Source organism: Jaculus jaculus, chromosome 10 (assembly GCF_020740685.1).
Source record: "Jaculus jaculus isolate mJacJac1 chromosome 10, mJacJac1.mat.Y.cur, whole genome shotgun sequence".
Taxonomy (NCBI): domain Eukaryota; kingdom Metazoa; phylum Chordata; class Mammalia; order Rodentia; family Dipodidae; genus Jaculus; species Jaculus jaculus.
The window spans coordinates 54970288-54994969 of NC_059111.1; positions in this window are offsets into that span (position 1 = coordinate 54970288).

Consider the following 24682-nt stretch of genomic DNA (forward strand, 5'->3'; position numbering starts at 1 on the left):
TAGTTGGGGACTTCAATACTCCACTATCAGCAATGGATAGATCATCCAACCAGATAATAAACAGAGAAGTAAGACAGCTCAACAACACCACATATCAACTAGATCTAATGGACATCTACAGAACATTCTACCCAAAACCCACAGATTACACATTCATTTTATATATGTTTTATTGACAACTTCTATACTTACAGACAACAACCCATGGTATTTCCCTACTCTCCCCTCTCCACTTTCTCCTTAATAACTCTGCTCTCTGTCATATCCCCTCCTTCTCTCCATTAGTCTCTCTTTTAATTTGATGACATCATCTTTTTCTCCTATCATGAGGGTCTTGTGAAGGTATTGCTAGGCACCACGAGGTCTTGGATACCAAAGCCAAATACTGTGAAGACAGTTTTATGTAAGGAGTAGTGCCCTTCCTTTGGCTCTTACATTTTTTCTGCCACCTCTTCTGCAACATACCCTGAGCCTTGAAGGGTATAAGATGTTACACTGCTGAGCACTCCTCCAACCCTTCTTCTCTTCCATGTTGCCTTTTGGGTCATCCCAGTTGGCACCGCCATCTGAAAAGAGAAGGTTCTCTAACCAGAAGTGAGAGTAGTATTAATATATGAGTATGAACATTAAGTGTAGTGCTTTCAGGGCAATTTGGTGAGAGTAATATATGCATTTATCTAGACAAGAGCAGGCTTTATACCCCTAAGGCTCGTGACACCTGCCATAGGCTTTTGATTAGGTTTTCAGTACCAGGCACATATTCTGTCCCATAGAGTGGGCCTTCAGTTGAATTATAGTGCAGGTGGTTTCCCCAGAGCAGACAAGCCACTATTGTACTAGTTCAGTCATTTGGCCTGTTTAGCCAAACTTGAGGTTTCCTGTGTCAGCTGTTTTCACCAATGATGACTTCTGTTTCCCATAAGACTGCATACAGTGCAGCTTTTTCCAGTTTTCAGTTGAGTGGACTCAGCACCAACTTGATTTCTCAGTGACTTTTCCTCTCAGGCATGTGAAGTCTTCAGCAATAAGGTCTTACCATCTCTTCTCACAGGGAACCAAGGGCTTTAGCAACAGCCTGTAATGCTTTGGAGACAATGAGGACCTCCCTGGCCAATGTATCCCATCCCAGGCACTGAAAATTTTCTAGTAAAAATCTATGGCTTCTGGCTGTGCCATTATTCAAGAAAGTAGATTTTTTCATATGTCTTATTCAGAGTATCTTGAATTTTGATTGACCCTCCCCCTACCCTTCTTTTATACAATCTCTTCCCCTGACCTCACTTAGGCCTTTTCCCTCCCTGTAATCTGTTCTACTTACATATATACAATACCTTCCTCTTAAGACAACTCTACACATTTGTAGCTAAGGTCCACATATAAGAACATGTGACATTTGGTTTTCTGGTCCTGGGTTACCTCACTTAGTGTAATCCTTTCCAAAACCACCCATTTCCCTGCAAATTTCATAAATTCATTTTTTTACCATCACTGAATAGAATGCCATTGTGTAGATGTACCACATCTTTATTTTGTATTCATCTGTGGATGGACATCTAGGCTGGTTCCATTTCCTAGCTATTGTTAATAGAGCAGCAATTAACATGGTTGTGCAAGTATCTCTAAGGTAGTGAGAAGAGTAATTAGGATATATGCTTAAGAGTGCTATAACTGGATCATATGGTAAATCTATTTTTAGCTGTCTCAAGAACCTCCACACTGCTTTCCACAATGGCTTTACCAGATTACATTTGCACCAACAGTGTAGAAGGGTTCCCCTTTTAAAACATTCTCACCAACAGTTATTGTCATTTGTTTAGCCATTCTGACAGGAGAGATGCAATCTTAAGGTAGTTTTAATTTGCATCTCCCTGATAGCTAAGGTTGTAGAACACTTTTTTAGAAGTTTATGTGCCCTCTGTATTTCTTCTGGTGAGAACTCTATTTAGTTCTCTATTTAGTTCCATAACCCATTTTTTTTTTTATTTATTTTTTTTTTTTGGTTTTTCGAGGTAGGGTCTCACTCTGGTCCAGGCTGACCTGGAATCAACTCTGTCATCTCAGGGTGGCCTTGAACTCATGGCGATCCTCCTACCTCTGCCTCCCGAGTGCTGGGATTAAAGGCGTGCACCACCACGCCCAGCCATAACCCATTTTTTAATTGGGTTGTTTGATTTCTTATTGTTCTGTTTTTTGAGTTCTTTGTATATTCCGGATATTAATCCTCTGTCAGATAAGTAACTGGCAAAGATTTTCTCACATTCTGTAGGTTGTCTCTTTGCTCTATTCACAGTGTCCTTTGCTTTACAAAACCTTTGTAATTACATGAGATCCCAGTAGCTGGTTAGTGGTTTTATTTTCTGACCAATTGGGGTTATATTCAGAAAGTCATTACCTATGCCAATATGTTGACAGGTTTCCCCTACCTTCTTCCCCTAGAAATTTCAGAGTTTCAGGTCTCACATTAAAGTCCCTGATCCACTTGGATTTGTTTCTTGTGCATGGAGAAAAACAAGGATCTATTTTCATCTTTCTACATGTAGATATCCAGTTTTCCCAGCACCACTTGTTGAAGAGGCTGTCTTTTCTCCAGTGAATATTTTTGGTATTTTTGTAAAAAGTCAGATGGCTGTAGCTGCCTGGATTAACATCTGGGTCCTCTATTATGTTCCATTGATCTACATGTCTGTTTGTGTGCCAATAGCATCTGTTTTTGTTATGATGGCTTTGTAATACAGCTTTTGAAATCAGGTATGGTGATACCACCAGCCTTATGTTTGTTGCTCCAAATTGGTTGGATATTCAAGGTTTTTTGTGCTTCCAAATGAATTTTAGGATTTTTTTTCTATCCCTATGAAGAACGTCATTGGAATTTTAAGGGGGATTACATTAAATGTGTAGATTGCTTTTGGTAAATTGACATTTTCACAATATTAATTCTTCCAATCCAAGAACATGGGATATCTTTACATTTCGTTGTGTTTTCTGCAATTTCTTGCTTGCGTGTTTTAAAGTTCTCACTGTAGAGCTCCTTCACTTCCTCAGTTAAGTTTATTCCACTGTACTTTATTTATTTATTTATTTTTTTGAATGGGAGAGATTCCTTGATTTCATTCAGTGCATGTTTGTTTTTAGTATATAGGGACGCTACTAATTTCTGTGTATTTATTTTGTATCCTGCTATGTTGCTGAAAGTGTTTATCAGCTCTAACACTTTGCTGATAGAGTTTTTAGGGTCTTTTATGTATAGAATCATATCATCTGCAAATAGTGATAATTTGATCTCTTACTTTCCAATTTATGAGTGACTCTTGGCTTATTGCTATAGCTAAGACTTCCAGTTGTAAAAAAAAAAGTAAAAGGGAAGGACAGTGGACACCCCTTGTTTTGTTCCTGAATTTAGTGGAAAAGCTTCAAGTTTTTCACCATTAATATTATGTTGGCTGTAGGTTAGTCATACTTTTTATCATGTTGAGATATGTTCCTTCTAGTCCTGATTTCGGTAATACTTTACCATGAAAGGATGTTGGATTTTTTCGAATGCCTTTTCTGCATCTATTGACATGCTCATGTGATTTTTGTCTTTCAGACCATTTATATAATGTATTACATTTATTGATTTGCATATGTTGAACCATCCCTGCATCCCTAGGATAAAGTGAACTTGATCAGGGCGAATAATCCTTTTGATATACACATGTATTCTGTTTGCCAATATTTTGTTCAGAATTTTTGCATCTATGTTCATGAGGGAGATGGGTCTGTAATTTTCATTTTTTGTTCTGTCTTTGCCTGGCTTTGGTATGAGGGTGATGCTGGCTTCATAGAAGGAGTTCGGTAGAATTCCTTCCTTTTCTATTTTATGGAAAAGTTTGAGCTTTGATGTTAGTTCTTCCATGAAGATCTGGTAAAATTCACCAGTGAATACATCTGGGCCTGGGCTTTTCTTTTAATTGGGAGGTTTTTTATAACTGCTTGCATCTCTGTACTTTTTATAGGTCTGTTTAAATGGTTTATCTCATCTTGATTTAATTTTGGTAGGTCATATGAATCAAGAAAATCATCCATTTCTTTCATATTTTCAAACTTAGAGGCATATATATTCTGAAAGTATGTCCTTATAATTGTCTGAATTTCTTTGGTATATGTTGTAATAGTGTCTTTTCATCTCTAATTTTATGAATTTTTTGTCTTCTTTCTTTCTTCTGGTCAAATTTGCTAAAGGTTTATCAAACTTGTTTATCCTTTCAAAAAACCAACTCTTTGTTTTGTTGACTCTTTGGATTTTTTTTTTTTTTCTGGTTTCTATTTCATTAATTTCTGCCCTAATCTTTATGATTCCTTCTCATATACTGATTTTTGGTTTGCCTTGTTCCTCTTTTTCCAAGGCCTTAAGGTGGAGCATTAAATTGTTTATTTGCAAACTCTCTAATTTCTTAATATAGGCACTTAGAGCTATAAATTTCCCTCTTAGGACTGCATTCATTGTATCCCAAAGGTTTTGGTATGTTGTATTATCATCATTTGAGTCTATGTATTTATTGATTTCCTTTTTGATATCTTCAATGACCCATTGATCATTAAATAGTGTATTATTTAGTCTCCATGAATTTCTGTATGCTCTGCAGCTTTTCTTGTTGCTGATTTGCAGTTTAATCCCATTGTGGTCAGACAGAGTACAAGTGATTACTTCAATTTTCCCATATTTGTGGAGATTGGCTTTGTGTCATAATATATGGTCTATTTTAGAGAATGTTCCATGTGCTGCTGAGAAAAATGTAATATTCTGCAGCATTTGGATGGAATGTTCTGTAGATATCTGTTAGGTCCATTTGTTCCATGACATCATTTAATTCAGATGTCTCTCTGTTTACTTATTTATTTTTGCCAGGATGACCTGTCAATTGATGAGAATGGGGTACTGAAGTCTCCCACTACAATTGTGTTTGATGTTATTTGTGATCTTAAATCTAATCGTGTTTGTTTGATGAAACTGGGAGCCCCCATGTTAGGTGTATATATGTTTAGGACTGTAATGTCCTCCTGCTAGAGTGTTCCTTTAATCAGTATAAAATGACCTTCTTTATCTTTCCTCACTAATGTTGATTTGAAGTCTATCCTGTCAGGTACTAGGATAGCAACCCCTGCATATTTCCTAGGCCCGTTTGCTTGAAATACTGTTTTCCATCCTTTCACCCCAAGGCAGTGTCTATCTTTATTGAGAGATGAGTTTCCTGGAGGCAAAAAATGACAAGATCTTGCTTTTTAATCCAGTCTGCAAGCCTGTGTCTTTTGCATAGTGCATTCAGGCCACTGATTTTATGGGTTATTATTGACAGGTATGATTTATTCTTGCCATTCTTATTTTGTAATGTTTCCTGTTTTCCCTTTACTCATTTGTTTTAACTATTATTTGAGTGTGGTTATTTTTTCCTATTTCTTCCTGTGTGTGTTTTGCTTTCTCTTTGGCATTAAGAATTCCTTCAGTTATTTTCTGTAGAGCTGGTTTAGTTGGCATAAATTCCTTTAGCCTGTTTTTGTTGTGAAATGTCCTTATTTCTCCATCAATTTGGATAGATAGCTTTGCAGGATAAAGTAATCTTGGTTGACAGTTGTTATCTTTCAGAACCTGGAATACATCATTCCAAGCTTTTCTGGCTTTTGAAGTTTGTGTTGAGTAATCTGCAGTTATTTTGATAGGCTTGCCTTTGTTGGTGACTTGCTTCTTCTCTCTAACTGCTTTCATTATATTTCTTTGGTTTGTGTGTTTAGTAGTTTAATTATAACCTGGTGAGGAGAGATTCTTTCCAGATTTTGTCTGTTTGGTGTTCTAAAAGTTTCTTGTATCTGCATTGGCATTTCTTTCACAATTTGAGGAAGATTTTCTTTTATGATTTTGTTGAAAACACCTACTATGCCTCTGGATTGAAATTCTTCTTCTTCTGTTATATCCTGAATTATTATGTTTCATCTTTTCATAGTGTCCCAGATATCTTGAAATTCCCATTCATACCTTGCTATTAGCTTATCTTTCTCTTTGTTGGACTGTATTATATCTGCCACCTAGTCTTCTAGTTTAGATATGTTGTTCACTCCTTCATCCATTCTACCGGTGAGACTTTCCACAGAGCTTTTTTATTTCATTGACTGTATTCTTCAAAGCCAGGATTTCAGCCTGGTTTTTGTTTGTTGTTGTTGTTGTTTATTTTTATTTATTTATTTGAGGGTGACAGACAGAGAAAGAAAGAGGTAGAGAGAGACAGAATGAGTGTGTCAGGTCTTCCAGCCACGGTAAATGAACTCCAGATGCGTGTGCCTCCTTGTTCATCTGGCTAACATGGGTCCTGGGAAATCGAACCTCAAACCAGGGTCTTTAGGCTTCACAGGCATGCACTTAACCACTAAACCATCTCTCACTAAACCAGCCCTCCACCTGGTTTTTCATCAGTATTTCTATTTACTTACTTATGTCTTGTAATGACCTCTTCATTTCATTAAGCTGGTTTCCTGTGTTCTCTTTCAGAAGTTTGTTTTCTTCTTTGATTCCTTTCATTTCTTCTCTGATTTCTTTGAACATAGATACCATCATTTTCTTGAAATCTTTCTCAGGCATTTCATCTAAAATAGTCTCATTGATAATCATTTCTGATGGATTTATAGGTTTTGGTGGGACTGTTTTGCCTTGATTCTTTGAGTTTCTTGTATTACATTGTGGCGACTTTTGCATCCTGAATTTATTTGATGCTTGGGACTTCTACTTATCTGCAGTGTTCCCAGACATGGCAGTCCACCTCTGTATGCCCTCATCATATGAGTTCCAAGTGCTAGATGTAGCTCTTGTCCCCCAGCCAAGATACAGAAGTAATCCTAGGTATTGAGTTTGCTTGCTAAGCAAGTATTCTAGTTGACTGTGTGGAATAATTTACTGGCAAATTCTAAACTTCAACCAAGTAACATACACCACCAATAAAAACCAGCACAAAGTATGCAATTGTGGGGATTAAAACAAACAGACAGTCCCTAAGACCCTAAGGGTGTGTGTTGTTCTAAATCCTTAATCTTGTCAACTGGGAGGTAGATATTTCTGTTCTGAATTGTGTTCCAGGTCAACCAGGGAAAGCTTCCAAAGTCATTTTATGAAGCTAGTATCACCCTGATACCAAAACCAGGCAGAGATACCACAAGAAAAAAAAAAAAAAAAAAAGCTACAGGACTATTTCCCTGATGAACTTAGATGCAAACATCCTGAACAAAATCATTACAAACCGAATTCAGCAGCACATCAATAGCACTATCCACCTGTAGCAAGTAGGTTTCATCCTAGGAACACAAGGATGTTTCAACTTATGGAAATCTGTCAATGTAATACACCACATAAATAAGCTTATACACAAAACCACATGATCATCTCAATAGATGCAGAAAAGACTTGTGACAAAATACAAAATTACTTCATGATCAAAACACTGGCAAAATAGGCATGGACGGTCTATATCTCAACATAATAAAGGCTATATATAAAGATCCTAAAGCCCAAACAAGACTTAATGGGGGAAGACTGGAAGAATTCCCATTGAGATCAGGAATAAGACAGGGGTGTCCCCTCTCACCAATGCTCTTCAACATAGTACTGGGAGTACTAGCTCAAGCAATAAGATAGGTGAAAGAAATAAAAGGGATACAAATTGAAAATAAGAAGCTAAGTTAACCCTATCTGCAGACAACATAATTCTATACATAAGTGACCCAAGAACCTCCATCTCAAAACTTTTAAAAGTAATTAATTCCTTCAGTAAAGTAGAAGGATACAAAAATCAATGCACAAAATCAATAGCCTTTCTATATGCAAAAGACAAAGACACAGAGAAAGAAATATGTGACATTGTCCCATTTTCAATAGTATCAAAAAAAAAAAAACACTCTGAATAACATTAACCAAGGATGTGAAAGACCTCTACAATGAAATCCTAAAAACACTCAGGAAAGACATTGAGGAGGACTTGAAAAACTGGAAAGACCTCCCATGCTCCTGGATAGGCAGAATTAACATTGTGAAAATGGTAATGTTACCAAAAGTAATATATTGCAATACTAATAAGAAAGCCCAACATCTTTCTTCACAGAAATAGGAAAAATGATCTCAAAATTCATATGGAATGGCAGGAGGCCTTGGATATCCAAGCATATCCTCAGCAAAAGAAACACCTCTGGAGGCATCACCACACCTGATCTAAACCTATACTAAAAAGCCATAGTAATAAAATCAACCTGATACTGACATAAAAACAGAAACATAGACCAATGGAACAGAATCAATGACCCAGAATTTGGGTCAAGTAACTATGGCTATTTGATATTTGACAAAGACCCTAACAATGTAGACTGAAAAAAAGGACAGCATCTTCAACAAATGGTGCCAGACAAACTGGATAATCATATGCAGAAAAATGAAACTTGATCCACACATTTCACCATGCACAAAAATCAAGTCCAAATGGATCAAAAACCTTAATATAAGACAGGAAACTCTTCTACTACTGGAAGAAAAAAATAGGAGGAACTTTCCATGATATAGGAGTGGGAAAAGACTTCCTGAACAAAACCCCAGTAGCTCAGGAAATTAAACAATCACTCAACCATTGGGATCTCAGGATCACAGACAAAAACACAAGCAAAGTCAATAGATTTCCCACAGAACAGGAAGAATTTTTGCTGGATACACTTCGAACAGAGGCCTAATTTCTAGAATCTATAAAGAACTCAAAAAACTAAACAATAAAAACTAAAACAACCCACTCACAAAATGGGACAGATAACTGCACAGAACGTTCTCAGATGAAGAAATACAAATGGCAAACACCCACTTAATAAAATGTTAAATATCCCTAATCATCAGGGAAATGCAAATTAAAACAACTATGAGATTCTACTTTACTCCAGTAAGGATAGCAAACCTTAAAAAGTCTAATGACAACAAAGGCTGGTGAAGTTGTGAAGAAGTAGGAACCCTCATTCACTGTTGGTGGGAATATAAGCAGGTACAACCGCTATGGAAAGCAATATAGAGACTCCTAAAAAGGATGACTATAGAGGTGCCAACAGACCCAGTTATTCCCTTATTGGGCTTTTACCCTAAAAGCTCTAAACCTCAGATCAGAGATATTTGCTCAACCATGTTTATAGTTGCTCAATTCATAATAGTTAAGAGCTGGAATCAACCCATCATTAGACAAATGGATAACTAAGATGTGGTATATCTACATGATGGAATTCTACACAATAGTAAGGAAAAATGACACAATGAAATTTGTTGAAAAAATGGTCAAACTTGGAACAAATAATTCTCAGCAAACTCACCCAATCACAGAAAGATGATTGGTGCATGGTCTCACTTATCTGTGGCTCCTAACCTGAATCTGCCTGAGATACTGACATAAGTAATAAACATCTCAAGGACTGGACAATAGGAATGGTTGAGTGGAATGGGAGGATAAGGATGGTGGGGACAAAAACTGGACCCAAGTGGAAATGGTACCATAAAATCCTACATCCTGAAAGATATACTAAAAAGTTGCACCTTCATCAGGTGCTTAGAGAGAACACCTAAATCATAGGGGCCTGGACAGGGTATGATAAAGACTACCTTTACTCTTCTCCTATTTCTCTCTCTCTCACACACACTCCCCTTATTTCTCTTCCCTTTTTCTCTTTTATATTACCTATATTTTTCTTCCTTCTTTTCCCTTGGCACTGACATGTACCTCCAAGTAGCAGCATGTGGGTAACATCCAAAATGAGCTGTTGATCAGAGAGACCTGCAAGGTTTCCCAAAAGCAAACAGAATTCTGTCAGAGTACTTGATTACCCACCAGAGGTTAATGTTAAGACCCTAGTGCCAAACACACCATATGCTGTTGGGATGAAACATGGAATGACCTGGCTGGAAACTGGAAGAGAGTCAATCCCCAGACTGTTAGCTTGTCTAGTGCCAGAAGGTATTACATGAGCAACAGTGGAAAAATTACCAACATCTGTCTAAGCAACTCATTGTCTAAGATACTCAGTAGCAATCAACCTGACATGATGCTCACACAAGTGCAATAGTGATACACAGCCATTGTGCATTACCAACTGCTGTTGATTTGGCTAATGGATCTGCTCAGTGGAACAGAACCCATACCTGGAGAGGGTCAACAAGTCAGAATCATATCCAAAAATAAGCCTGGTCTCCAATATTAAGCTCCCACTGATAGTGTGTTACAAGAGGGGCTACACCTATTAAATTCTCTCTAAAATAATAATGGGTATCCACGTTTCTTGCACTGACCTCATTCTCCATTGGAGAATTTGTTTCTCTTTTTCAAATGAATGCAGAACCTGTGGAGAGAATCAGCCCATCACACTTTACCAGGCCACCAGCTGAAGCCATAGAGTTAGTGGGGCAATGAGCAAGAGCTGCTTTCTAAGTGAACCTGATATCAGCACAAGGGTGAAGGAGATAGACACAGAGAACACTCAACTCCTACCAAATCAGATATCCAGAGACACAGAGACCCCCAAGACCTCATCACTGAAATAGACCTAAAATGAACCCAACATGGCTCAGGGAAAGTCATGGAAGAGGGTGCAGAATGATTGTTAGAGCTATAAGTTGCATCATTATGCACAGAGACATTGCTTGTCCCCCATAACTGATGGTCACTCCCACAATGCAAGATCCATAATCTTCATGGGAGGATAATAGGGAGAAGGCTAATGATGGTACCCTCATGGCTGTGTACACACTGTATACATAACTAATAAAAACAATCAAGCTTTCAGATCCTAACTTTCCAAAGATACACAATTTGCCTTTAAGTGTTGTTTTTTATAATATAATTATAATATATTATGTTATATATTTATATATCAATATATATTATATATATTTATATATTTATTTAATATATTATGTTATATAATTATAATATAATATGTTATAATATAATTTTATTGGGAACTTTAATATATGAACATGTTGTAAATTGGTCATTTTCCTATCAGGTCATCCTCTTATATTCCCTCTCCCCAGCTTCTGTTCCACTAAGAGCCCTTCTCAGTGGGGGGTATCGATAAACACTGTGTGGCCATGAATGTGCCAATTGGTTCCTATGGGAATGGCAATGCCTTGCAGTATAGCTTTCACTCTGTAGCTCCTACATTCTTTCCAGAAAATGAAAAACTAGATTCATTTTAAAACTACTTTTTATCTTCTTAAATTAATTTGTTTAGGGCTGGAGAGATGGCTTAGCGGTTAAGCGCTTGCCTGTGAAGCCTAAAGACGCTGGTTCAAGGCTCAGTTCCCCATATCCCACGTTAGCCAGATGCACAAGGGGGCGCACGCGTCTGGAGTTCGTTTGCAGAGGCTGGAAGCCCTGGCGCGCCCATTCTCTCTCTCTCCCTCTATCTGTCTTTCTCCCTGTGTCTGTCGCTCTCAAATAAATAAATAAATTAAAAAAAATTAATTTGTTTATTTGCAAGCAGAGAGAAATGAGGAGAAGAGAGTCAGACAGAATTGTGCACCAGGACCTCCAAAACTGCTGCAAACAAACTCCAGATTCATGTGCCACTTTGTGAAACTGGCTTTACATGGATACTGGGGAATTGAGCCAAGGTCCTTAGGCTTTCCAGGCAAGTACCTTAACTAATGAGCAAACTCTCCAGATCTAAAATAATTTTAGAATTTTGAAATAGAGCATTTAATCAAAATTACGCATGAAATTTATTTTATAGATGGTAGAGGAAATGGAGAAGAACTGAGATCCATAAATAAGACAAAAGTTTAGCTGGTTACCCACCACAAGACATGCCCCTCTACCACATCTGCCAAGGCCCAGGAGAAATTGCAGGGAAAGAAGCAACATGAATACAGCTCTGAGGCATGGTCTCCCACTACCCCACAGGAAAGGACTGAGGCCTTCATGACCCCCTGAGAGAGCCTCCAGAATAATGGGAGCTGGAGCCAGGAGATAAAAGAGAAAAACCTGTTATAATTTATATAAAATAAAAAACAATAAAGTGAAAAGAAAAGGTTTAAGCCAGGCATGATGGTATATGCCTGTACTGCCAGCATTTGAAAGGCTAAAGAGAATCTAAGTTCAAGGTCTGAGCTATATAGTGAGACCATATCTCAAGAAAATAAAATTTGAAGAGTTCTCCTAAATATGTATTTGTTTATTGTTCTGTGGGAAAATCTAACAATGTAAATTTTCCCCCTGTAATTTGAATGTATTGTCCTGGCAAGGGACCAGGAGTCTCAGAGAGTGACTTAATATAACGTACAGTTATGTCAGCATAAAGCCTAACACAACTTACTGGGAAAATTCAGTTTGGGAAGTCTGCATTCTTTTCTGAAGGATGTAAAGGAGAATATGTTTCCTTGCCTTTCCCGCCTTCTAGAAACCACCCAGGTTCAATAAGTTGTGGCCTTCTTCCACCTTCAAATCTAGCAAGGTCACGGAGAGTCCTTCTCACATCTCCTTCTCTGATGCTGACCATTTCTTCTGCCTTCTTGTTCCCCTTTACAGGAACTGTGTAATTCCCCAGAGCCTGGGCATTCTAGGATGATCTCCTTGTGTTGAAGTAAATAGACTTGCAGCCTCAAAAAAAGTAAGCATAAAAAATCTTTGATGTAAAATTATATTCCTATAAAGGAGACAGTGTCCACTCTGTAATGTGCTGCACTGCTCATCATATTATTGCCAGTGGATGTTTGCAGCCAAACAGAAATAGCCTCTGTTTTAGAAAAGTTGACTCATTTCATCCTTGCTCTATAATTTCTAGGTTCTGTTTGTTACATAGAAAGCTATATAACAGTGTCCTCCTGTTTCCTGCTGTTTTTATTCTCTTTACTTCTTCTTTCTATATAGAAGACATAAAAGAGAAAAGAATATATATTTCCAAAGTGGAAATTACTTAAGAAGAAAATAAAATTGTGCCAGGCTGACAAAAACTGCCTTATGTAAAATAAAAATAGACATTTCCATCAAATAAAATAGTTTACCACAGAGCTTTAATTATTTACTATTAATCATTTTTTGCATGTGTGTGAAGTATGATATGTGTAGTGTGCGTAATGCATATTCCGCATTGCAGATCCCCATGCACATATGTGCAGAGGCCAGAGAATATCAGGCTTATTTCTCTTAGGGTTCATCTATGAATTTTCTTGAGATGGAGTCTCTCCCCTAACCTTGGTCTTGCCCACTGGTATCATCCAGCAATTCTCTGGTCTCTGCTTGTGTTTTCAGATGTATGTGGCCCCACCGACCTTTTTATGTATTCCCCTTCTCCTGAAGGGAAAATGCTACATTATTATTTCATGAGTAACCATCATTTTTAGAAAATATGAGGAATGCCTTGGTGAAATTATAGAAATTTCTCCAAATAGAGAGCTAATAAATGTCTGTGGTCACCACTTCAGAAAACCATTCCCCTAGCTCTTAGTCTTCTTGTCTTTCCAGTATTCTGGAATAAAAACAGACAGGGCCTGATGGGTGAAATCTTCAGAACTGATGCCCAATTCCCCCCACCGGCAATGGGGAAATAGGTGAGACATCTTGAACCTAGTTCATGAGGAAACATTCTTGAAAAGTGCATATGTAAGCCAAGACTTGCCCACTTTTCATTGTTGATTCTAAGTTTAATATTGCATTCATTGCATAATCCTTTATAGGAAGCACTGGGTTATGAGAAGGAAGTGGGAAAACCTAATAATGTGAGTTTTCCCTTGCAGTTGTAATGTATTGTCCTGGAAAGGGACCAGGGGTCTCAGATAGTGACCTTATCATCTTTCCAGGGTGTTCTGGCAACCTGTGAAATCTTAGCCATTAGCATTTAAATTTTCTCCAAAGAGATCAAAACATGTCTGGCATCATATCACTGTGTATTACTTAGGTCTGTATCTTTCCTTCCCAAGATCTAACTAAAAATACATAGCGAATATATACATATATGTATATATAAATACATAATGTACAAATACATATATGTATAATTTTCCCATATGTGTATATACATATATAAATAAACATCAAACTTACATAAAAGCAATACATAAAAAACAAAAGGGAAAGGAGCCAACGTTAAGACTGATTCAAGGAGCTGGAGAGAGGTCTCAGTTGGTAAAGTCCTTGCTCTACAAGTATGAGGACCTGAGTTCAGATACCCAGCCCTCATGAAAAAGCTGGACATTGGAACATGTGCTTGTAATACCAGCACTGGGCAGAGAGGAACAGGAGGATCCATGTGTCCTGCAGGCTAGCTAGTCTATCCTGTGTGCTCTAGGCTCAGTGTGAGACCTGGTCTCAAAAACTAAGATGGACAGAAAATGAGGATGACACCCAGTGTCAACCTCTGCCCTCAGCAAACATACACATAACCATCCACACATGCACTCACACCATACAAATATTCATGTAAAGTAAGACATAAATTCAAACTATCCCTGATCTTCAGATTTTTGTTGCTTAAGATGAGTTGTGTTATTTCCACTTGAAAAAAAAATCTTTTAAAACATAATCCAGATTTACAAAGGCAAACACTCATATGTCACTCACCCTACCTTAAGCCAGTCTCTTTCTTCTAATCAGTAATCAGTAATCGCTAATCAGATTAGTAAGGCTAAAAGTATTCATTTGACCAAACCTAATGTAATAACTCATTGCATATTCAAAATGTATAAGACGGACCCAAATTCTCCCTTGGCATTCTTATTTCTTGGAGCTAAGTGTGTCAATCAACCTGGAATTATCATCACAGAAAGGAAGGACATGAGAGGTGTTTGTTCATAGCTGTGACTTCCCAGAGGATGATACCAAACCAGTATCAAGTTTGGGGTGAGGAGCAGCAGGTGAGTACCTCTACTGACATTTACTGGATGTATTTAAAATCAATATTGATCAATTGGAATATGTCTAGGGCTAGGTGACCCTTTGAGAAATAGTGATCCAGGAGGTGTAGATCAGGTAAACCACCCTACCTAGCTGCCCTTCTCCTTTTTCATTCTTATTGAAAATGAACTAAAATATGAAGTGGTAGCTATAGCATGAGTCAGGAGTTGATTCTGCTGATGGATAAGATATGAGTCTCATCTATGAGCATTTAATCTGCCAGTACATTTAAATCCTTATCCACAAAGCTCAGCTAGAGGAATGGCTTCTTGCTCACTAGCCTATCCTCAGACTGTGGCCCTTGTAGAAACTCTTTCACCAACAAGACTGTTCCTCATTGACAGGATGGTACTAGATAAATATTTGTGGTGCACATAAAGGGACACACAATATCATTTGCCCCAGGTCCTATACCCTCCAGCCTAGCCTAATGGCTCCCTACTTTCTAGAACTAATTAAAGCAAGTACAGTCATAGCACATTAAGCCATCTTTTGAAATTTCTCACAGGCCAGCATGCATATGCCCTGTAGAATTTTACACTTGAGAAGTTAACCAACTCTTGATTTTATTTCAAAAGGATCAGTAATAAGAAAAATACTTCTTTCTTTCCCAGAAAATTCATCAAAAAATTGACATATCACATATAAAAATACTGTTTACAATAAGTCTGGAGCTAAAGTAGAAGAAAGAACATCTTCTCTCTAATAATCATACTAGTGATCTTTGAAAATCCTCAGGTATTAATTTTAATTAATAGTAGTAGCTCCCTCCTCCTTGAAGAAGGGATAAAATGTCATCCAATATGTTAAATGTTAAAAGGTTATCACTGAGAGAGAAACAAGAGTATGCCAAGGCACTAGTGTGTGTAAATATTTATTGCTGATTTTTTAAATTATAAGCTTCTAAAATATCAACAGAGAGAGCTATTAAACATAAACACCAAAAATCTAGATATATCTGTACATATGTTTTTGGAAAATTTTTCATGGCATAATTTTTTAAAGTTTTAATTTATTCTTTCAGAGAGATAGAGAAGGGGGCAGATAAAGAAAGAGAAAAAGAGAGAGAGAGATTGGGTGCACCAGGGCATCAGCCACTGCAAATGAACTCCAGATGCATGTACCACCTTGTGCATCTTGCTTACCTGGATCCTTGGGAGTCAAACCTGGATCCGTTGGCTTTGCAGGCAAGCACCTTAACCACTAAGACATCTCTCCAGCCTATGACATATTTTTTTAAAAAAATATTTTATTTATTTGGAAGCAGAGACAGAAGAGAAACAGACAGAGACAATAGTCATCTAGGGCTTCCAGCTGCTGCAAATGCAATCCAGATGCATGTGCCACTTTGTGCATCTGGCTTTACATGGTTATTAAGGAATCAAACTCTAGTTATTAGGCTTTACAGGAAAGTTCCTTAACCACTAAGCCCCATGACATAATTTTTATTGTTGTTGTTTTTTGTTTTTCAAGGTAGGGTCTCACTCTAGCTCAGGCTGACCTGGAATTCACTATGTAGTCTCAGAGTGGCCTCAAGCTCATGGTGATCCTCCTACCTCTGCCTCCCAAGTGCTGGGATTAAAAGCATGTGCCACCACACCCGGCCCCATGACATAATTTTTAATAAAGTGTAGCATAGAGCTATCGGTACAAATTGAGACAGAAGCAGAGAGAGCAAGGACAAGAAAATATATTCATTTGTTCAATGTATGTCTGATGCCCTATTGTGTGCCAGGCAGTGTTGCCTTTGGGATATTCTGGGAACAAGAACTATGACAAAGTCCTTATTTGTACAGTTTACTTGTGAGATAAATTTTTAAAAATGTAAACTTGTAAACAACCAGACACTTTCACATAGTGAGCAATGCTATGAAGGAAATAACTTGGGTTAATTGCTGAACAACATAAGATAGTTTTAATTAAGGTCTGAAAGCCAAACTGATTTAGTGGTTAAAAAACATCGAATATCAAGTGTTCTGCCAAGAAATGTGGCCAAGAGAGATGACAGTTAAAGAAGCAGGCAGAAACAGGTCATAAAGCATTCTTTAGATCCTAAGAGGGAGTATAGACTACATCTCATTGTATATGCAGTGGAAAACTAATGAGGCTAGATCCAGAATTACATACATAGCTATTAAAGTACAGTCATACTTCCCTGCTGGGTCCCAGGACATATGAGAAACACTACTGTTAGAAAGACAATCAAATCAGAAAATAAACAAATGACCTGAACAGACACTTTCAAATAAAGGAATTAAAATGACCAATAAATATACAAAAATCAAAATGACATTGAGATTATAACTCACCTCAGTCAGAATGGCTATCATTAAGGGGGAAAAAAAAGCAAGATATAATACTGGCCAGGATGAGAAATGAGGAAAGAACGTTTAATACTGCTGGTGGCAATATAAATTAATCTAATTCAAAAGTAATATCTATAGACAAACTAAAATAGAACTATCATATAATGAAGTTATATCACTCCTGTGTATATTCCTAAAGAAATTAAAACATAAATATACCTACATATTCATTAGAATACTAGTCACAGTAGTCACATCATGAAATCAGCCTAAATGCCCATCAACAGAAGAATGGATGAAGAGAATGTAGTATGTATACATAATGAAATATTTAGTCATTCAGAAGATAAGATCATGTCATTTTTAGAATAATGAGTGAGTTTGGAGATCATTGTTTTAAGTGAAATAAGCCAAACTTGGAAAGACATGTTTTCTTTCACATGTAGAATATTCAACAAAATGGAAAGAGACATAAAAGTAGAAGGGGAACTATTAGCAAATAAAGAGAGGACATGGAGAATATGATTGACATGCCAATTATTCAAATCTCCTAGCTTGGGTTTCTGTAAAGCAGGAAATGATATCTACAACAGAGGAAATGAGTTAATACATTTACTCTCCATCTTGGATGAATATAAATAATCACTTGGAAAGCTAACAAATAATACAAAGGTTAAGGAAGTAGTATGATCTGAGTATCTGCATCTTGGACAAAGTTACCAGGGATTCTGATGTATGCCTAAGAATGGGAACCATGAATTTAATATGTATATCTAATCTAAACTCATCTAATATGATGTGTGGCATGTGCAAGCCCCCATAGAAAAGTTTGGTCCTCTCCTTTCCAACTCCCATCTGCACCCAGACTAGCCTGTTTGCCTCCAGTTATCTACCCCAGCAACTCATTTACAAAAAGACAGAAAAGTGGACTGGAGAGATGGTTCAGTAGTTAAGACACTTGCCTGCAAAGTCTAATGATCAGGGGGTGGTTCTTGATTCCCCAGTACACATGTAAAGCCAGATACACAAAGTGACACATGCATCTGGGATTCATTTGCTGCAGCTAGAGGCCCTGGCATATCTATTCTCATTCTTTCGCTCTCTCCTTGCAAATAACTAAATATTTTTAAATATTTCAATTAACAGGAATAAAATGTTAAAATCCTCTATTTAAAAAAAATACACACACACACATATATACTATATATATACTAATATTAAATATTATGTGTCCTGTGGTTATACCTCTTTACAGCCATTTTTGAAATTTGGTTATGCATGAGGTGCATGGGCTTTTCATAAGACCCAACCTTTTCCGTGAGTGGCAGTTGATGGCATTAGATCTTCTCCAGCCTCCCTGTAGCTCTCAGACAGAAAGAGTGATGCATTAGTATCCAAGGCTAGCCATGCTAGTAGCATCTCCAAACACTACCGTCTGACTCAGTCTACCCAAAAGGAAAGGCCAGCTATTACATTTCCCACGTCCCACTAAGACTGACATGACACACTGAGGCTCCAACCTCAGCTCAGAAGTGAACTGGGTTCCCCAATGCAGGGACCAGGTAAATAGCACACAGGTTTCATCTTGGGTGAGATAAGACACAAAGATAAATTCCTTGCCTTTCCCGACCCACTAGCTCTCATTCTATCTCCCTACTTTCAAATCTTACCTTTAGCTGGGTGTGGTGGTGTAGGCTTTTAATCCCACCACTTGGAAGGCAGAAGTAGGAGGATCACTGTGAGTTTGAGGCCACCCTGAGACTACCTAGTGAATTCCAGGTCAGCCTGGACTAGAGTGAAACCCTACTTCAAAAAACAAAAACAGGGCTGGAGAGATGGCTTAGCAGTTCAGCGCTTGCCTGTGAAGCCTAAGGACCCCGGTTCAAGGCTCGATTCCCCAGGACCCACGTTAGCCAGATGCACAAGGGGGCGCAGGCGTCTGGAGTTCGTTTGCAGTGGCTGGAGGCCCTGGCGCGCTCATTCTCTCTCTTTCTCTCTCTCTCTCTGCCTCTTTCTCTCTCTGTCTGTCACTCTCAAATAAACAAATAAATAAACAAACAAAAATTTAAAAAAAAAAAGAATTTCAAATCTCACAATGATTGAGATGGGGAGGTAATATGATGGAGAATGGAACATCAAAGGGGAAAGTGTTAGGGGGAGAGAGGGTATTACCATGGGATTTTTTATATTGATGTAAAATGTTAATAAAAATTAAATAATAAAAAAATCTCAGCTTCACACTAGATTGATCTCTGTGAGTCAGTATCTAAAATCATCCTCAAGTCCCCAATAGCTAGAAATGAGCTATTACAAATATGAAGCTGGTCTAGGGAAATAGTTCAGTTGTTAAAGGCACTTGCTTGCAAATCCTGCTTGTCTGGGTTTAATTTCCCAGCACCTATGTAAAGCTAAACACCTGAAGTTCATTTGCAGTGGTAAGAGACCCTGCACGCATATACACTGCCCCCCCCCACACACACACCACAAATAAAAATAAATAGGAAGCCAAATTACTCATAATTATATAATTTGGTTAACAAAGACCATCCACTACAACCACACTTAGAAGTTCTAAAAGCTGTGGAACAGAAATGACAAGACAGAGTTCTAAAAAACAGAAACTGGACTTACAGTTCAGATGGCAATGTAGGTGCCACGCCAAGGCAGCCCAGAGGGGGAAAGCCCCCCAAAACCCAGCAAAATACACACTTTTACTAAAAAGTGAGGTGTATAAGTAATTGAACTAGCAATGGGGAAGTATGAGATCCAGAGCATCCAGAGCCCACACAGGCCAGCAGAGGTGGCTCCAGCAGGTCTGCAGGACCGCAGCCATGGCACACCAGCCAGCCACCAGGCTCGGCTTCAGCCAGAGGGAAAGGTGAAGGGCTTTTCTACTCACATTGGAGCTCTCCTCAAACTCAAGAAACATAAAGGGAGAATGGCAGTGAACAACACAGGGGCAGATCACAAGGTAGAAGAACATGTGGAACAGTGAGAGAAGTAGAGCAGCATTGGCAGCCTCCCCTCCCCTCCCCCACCACCAGTGCACAGCTCCAGTGAACAGAGCAGCAGTCCCGGGACCCAGCCACGCCTACCAGAACCAGTGGGACTCAAGCAGGAATAGCATAACTGAGAACAAAATCATACCAAAAGGTAACTGGGATTACACCAGGTCAGTACCCACCTAATAAACCTGGTATATAGGCCTAAACCAGAAGTGCTAATTGCACCTCCATATCAGGATAAATTATATGTTAAATCTGATGTATGGTCAGATTTGTCATTCTTAAATAAGCTGTATTTTGGGCTTCTTATTTGCTGCTTCTTGATTTATAGTGGCTTTGTTTCCACTTCTTTTATACATTAGGGAAGGGTCTCACCTGGTCACAAGCTAACTTGGAACCCTCAACAGACCAGAAATCTTAACCTCTTTGTTGTCATGATTAAGGGAGTGGGTGAGTAACCACACAATCTAAGGGACAGACAGAGGATCTGGTTGTCATAATGCCTACTCTTGGATAAACACTCTGTATTGTTTTTCATTGAAAGTGTACATGGTTTAGTTAAGTTTTAGAACATATCTGTATTTGGTTCCATTCAGCCTACTTGAATACTCTCATAGCAGGCAACCCCAACACCTAGGGTCACTTTTGTAGATACTCTTGGAGTCTTGAGAGCCACACCTAGCACCTTAAGTTCCTACCCTGAAGATATATAACATCAGACTGATTGGTACATCTAATAATACCCAGCTAACCAGAAAATCCAATCATTAAATAATCAAGGATGCAAAAATATATGAATTATAACACAATAAACACCAAAAATCAAGACAATATAAATCCACCAAAAAGTATTAATGAATCAAAAATGACCTCCAGTGAGAACAAGTGTGTGTAAATGCCTGAGAAAGATTTCAAAAGAATGATTACAGATATGTTCAAAGAAGTCAAAGAAGAAATCAAAGGAATCAAAGAGGAAATCAAAGGAACCAAAGAAAATACAGGACATCAATTTAATGAAATAAAAAGGTCAATACTGGGCTGGAGAGATAGCTTAGTGGTTAAGCGCTTGCCTGTGAAGCCTAAGGACCCTGGTTTGAGGCTCGGTTCCCCAGGTCCCACGTTAGCCAGATGCACAAGGGGGCACATGCGTCTGGAGTTTGTTTGCAGAGGCTGGAAGCCCTGGTGCACCCATTCTCTCTCTCTCCCTCTATCTGTCTTTCTCTCTGTGTCTGCCACTCTCAAATAAATTAATTAATTAAAAATTTTAAAAAAAGGTCAATACTAGACATAAATAAGGAAATAGAAATAATAAAGTAAAACCAGTCAAAAATACTAGCAATGAAGAACACAGTTAATGAGATTAAAAAAAAACAACAACAACTAGATAGAAAATCTCACCAGTAGAATGGATGAAGGAGAGGACAGAATATCTAAGCTAGAAGACCAGGTTGCAGATCTAATACAGTCCAAAAAAGAGAAATACAAATTGATAGAAAAAGTATGAGAGGGAATTTCAAGATATTCAGGACACTATGAAAGGATTAAACATAAGAAGTCAGGACACAGTAGGAAGAGAAGAATTTCACTCCAAAGGCATAGTAGGCATCTTCAACAAAATCACAGAAGAAAACTTCCCCCAAATTGTAAAAGGGGTGCCAATGTAGATACAGGAATCATTTAGAACACCAGCCAGACAAAACCTGGAAAGAACCTCTCCTCACCATATTATAATCAAACTACCAAACATAAAAACCAAAGAAAAAAATATTGAAATCAGTCAGAGACAAAAATCAAGTTACCTACAAAGGCAAGCCTATCAGGATTACAGCAAATTGCTTAAAATAAACTTTAAAAGCAAGAAGGGCATGAGTGCTGTATTCCAAGTTCTGAAAAATAACAACTGTCAACCAAGGTTACTTTATTCTGCAAAGTTATCCATTCAAATAGACGGAGAAATAAAGACATTCCATGACAAAAGCAAGCTTAAAGGAGTATTTGAAGGCAAAACCAGCTCTACAGAAAATACTTGAAAGATACATCCATGCTGAAGAGAAAGAAAAGCACACATATAAGGAAGTGGGAAAAAAACAAACAATACTCAAATACTAGTTAACACAAGAGAGCAAAGGTAAAACTGGAAGAACTATTAAAAAATGGCTAAAATGAATGCACACCTTTCAATAATATCTCTTAATATCAACAGCCTCAATGCCCCAACCCAAAGACATAGGTTTCCAGACAGGATTAAAAGCAGGATCCTTCAAATTGTTGCCTCCAAGAAACCCACTTTCTACAAAGGATGGACACTATCTTAGGGTTAAAGGTTGGAAAACAGGGTTTCAAGGAAATGGACCTAGAAAACAAGCAGGGGTTGCTATCCTAGTATCTGACAAGGTAGACTTTAGTCCAAAATTAGTTAAGAAAGATAAGGAAGGCCCCTTTATATTGATTAAAGACACCCTCCAACCAGAGGACATTACAATCCTAAACATATATGCACCTAACATGGGGGATCCCAAATTCATCAAACAAATGCTATTAGAACTAAGGTCACGGATAACAACAAACACACTGGTAGTGGGTGACTTCAACAGACCACTCTCATCAATTGACAGGTCATCCTGGGAAAAAATAAACAGAGAGGCATCTGGATTAAATGAGGTCATAAAAGGAATGGAACTAACAGATATAAACAGGACATTTCATCCAAATGCTGCAGAATATACATTCTTTTCAGCAGCACATGGAAAATTCTTTAAAATAGACCTTATATTAGCACACAAAGCAAATCTTAACAAATACAGGAAAATTGAAATAATTCTTTGCATTCTATCTGACTACAATGGAATCAAACTACAAATCAATAGCAAGAAAGGTGATAGAGCATACACAAAATCATGAAATTAAACAACACACTACTAAATGACGAGTCAATGAAATCAAGAAGGAAATCAAAAAGTTTATAGAGTCAAACAGTAATGAGAACACAACATACCAAAATCTGTATGACACAATGAAGGCAAATTTAAGAGAAAAATTTATAGCATTAAGTGCCTATATTAAGAAACTAGAAAGGCCACAAGTAAACAACCTAATGCTTCGCCTTAAAGCCTTGGACAAAGAAGAACAAGGCAAACCAAAAATCAGTAAAACGGGAAGAAATAATAAACATTAGGGCAGAAATTAATGAAATACAAACCAAAAACACAAAGCAAACAATCAATGAAACAAAGAGATGGTTCTTTGAAAGGATAAACAAGATTGATAAGCCCTTAGCAAATCTGACCAAAAGAAAGAGAGAAGAGACACAAATTAATAAAATTAGAGATGGAAAAGGTAACATCAAACAGATGCCAGAGAAATCATACTATATAAGCATATATTCCACAAAGTATGAAAATCTGAAAGAAATGGATGATTTCCTTGATTTATATGACCTACCAAAATTTAATCAAGATGAGATTAATCAGTTAAATAGACTTATAAGAAGCATGGAGATCCAAGCAGTTATCAAAAATGTCCCAACTAAAAAAAGTCCAGGCCCAGATGGATTCACTGCTGAATTTTACCAGATCTTTAGGGAAGAACTAACACCACAGCTTCTTATACTTTTCCATAAAATAGAAAAAGAAGGAATCCTACCAACCCCCTTTTATGATGCCAGCATCAGCCTGATACCAAAACAAGGCAAAGATAGAACAAAAAAAAGAGAAAATTACAGACCACTCTCCCTCATGAACATAAATGCAAAAAATCTTACCAAAATATTGGCAAACAGAATACAAGCATATATCAGAAAGATCATTCACCCTTTATCCCAGAGATGCAATGATGGTTCAACATACACAAATAAATAAGTGTAATATATTACATAAATGGACTGAAGGACAAAAATCACATGATCATCTCATTACACACAGAAAAAGCATTTGACAAAATCCAGCATCCCTTCATTATAAAAGTCCTACAGAGACTGGGAACAGATGGAACATATCTCAATATAATAAAGGCTATTTATGACAAGCCTAAGGCCAACATATTACTAAATGGGGAAAAACTGGAAGCTTTTTCACGAAAATCAGGAACAAGACAAAGGTGTCCACTGTCCCCACTTTTATTTAATATAGTACAGGAGTATTAGTCGTAGCAATAAGGCAAGAGATGTACATAAAAGTGATACAAATTGGAAAGGAAGAGACCAAGTTATCATTATTTGCAGATGACATGATTCTACATATAAAGGATCCAAATACTCTGCCAGCAAACCGTTAGAGCTAATAAACACCTACAGCCATGTAACAGAATACAAAATAAATACACAGAAATAAGTACCCTTCCTATATGCTAACAACAAACATACAGAGGATGAAATAAGAGAATCATCCCCATTCACAATTGCATCAAAGAAAATAAAGTACCTTGGAATAAACCTAACCAAGGAAGT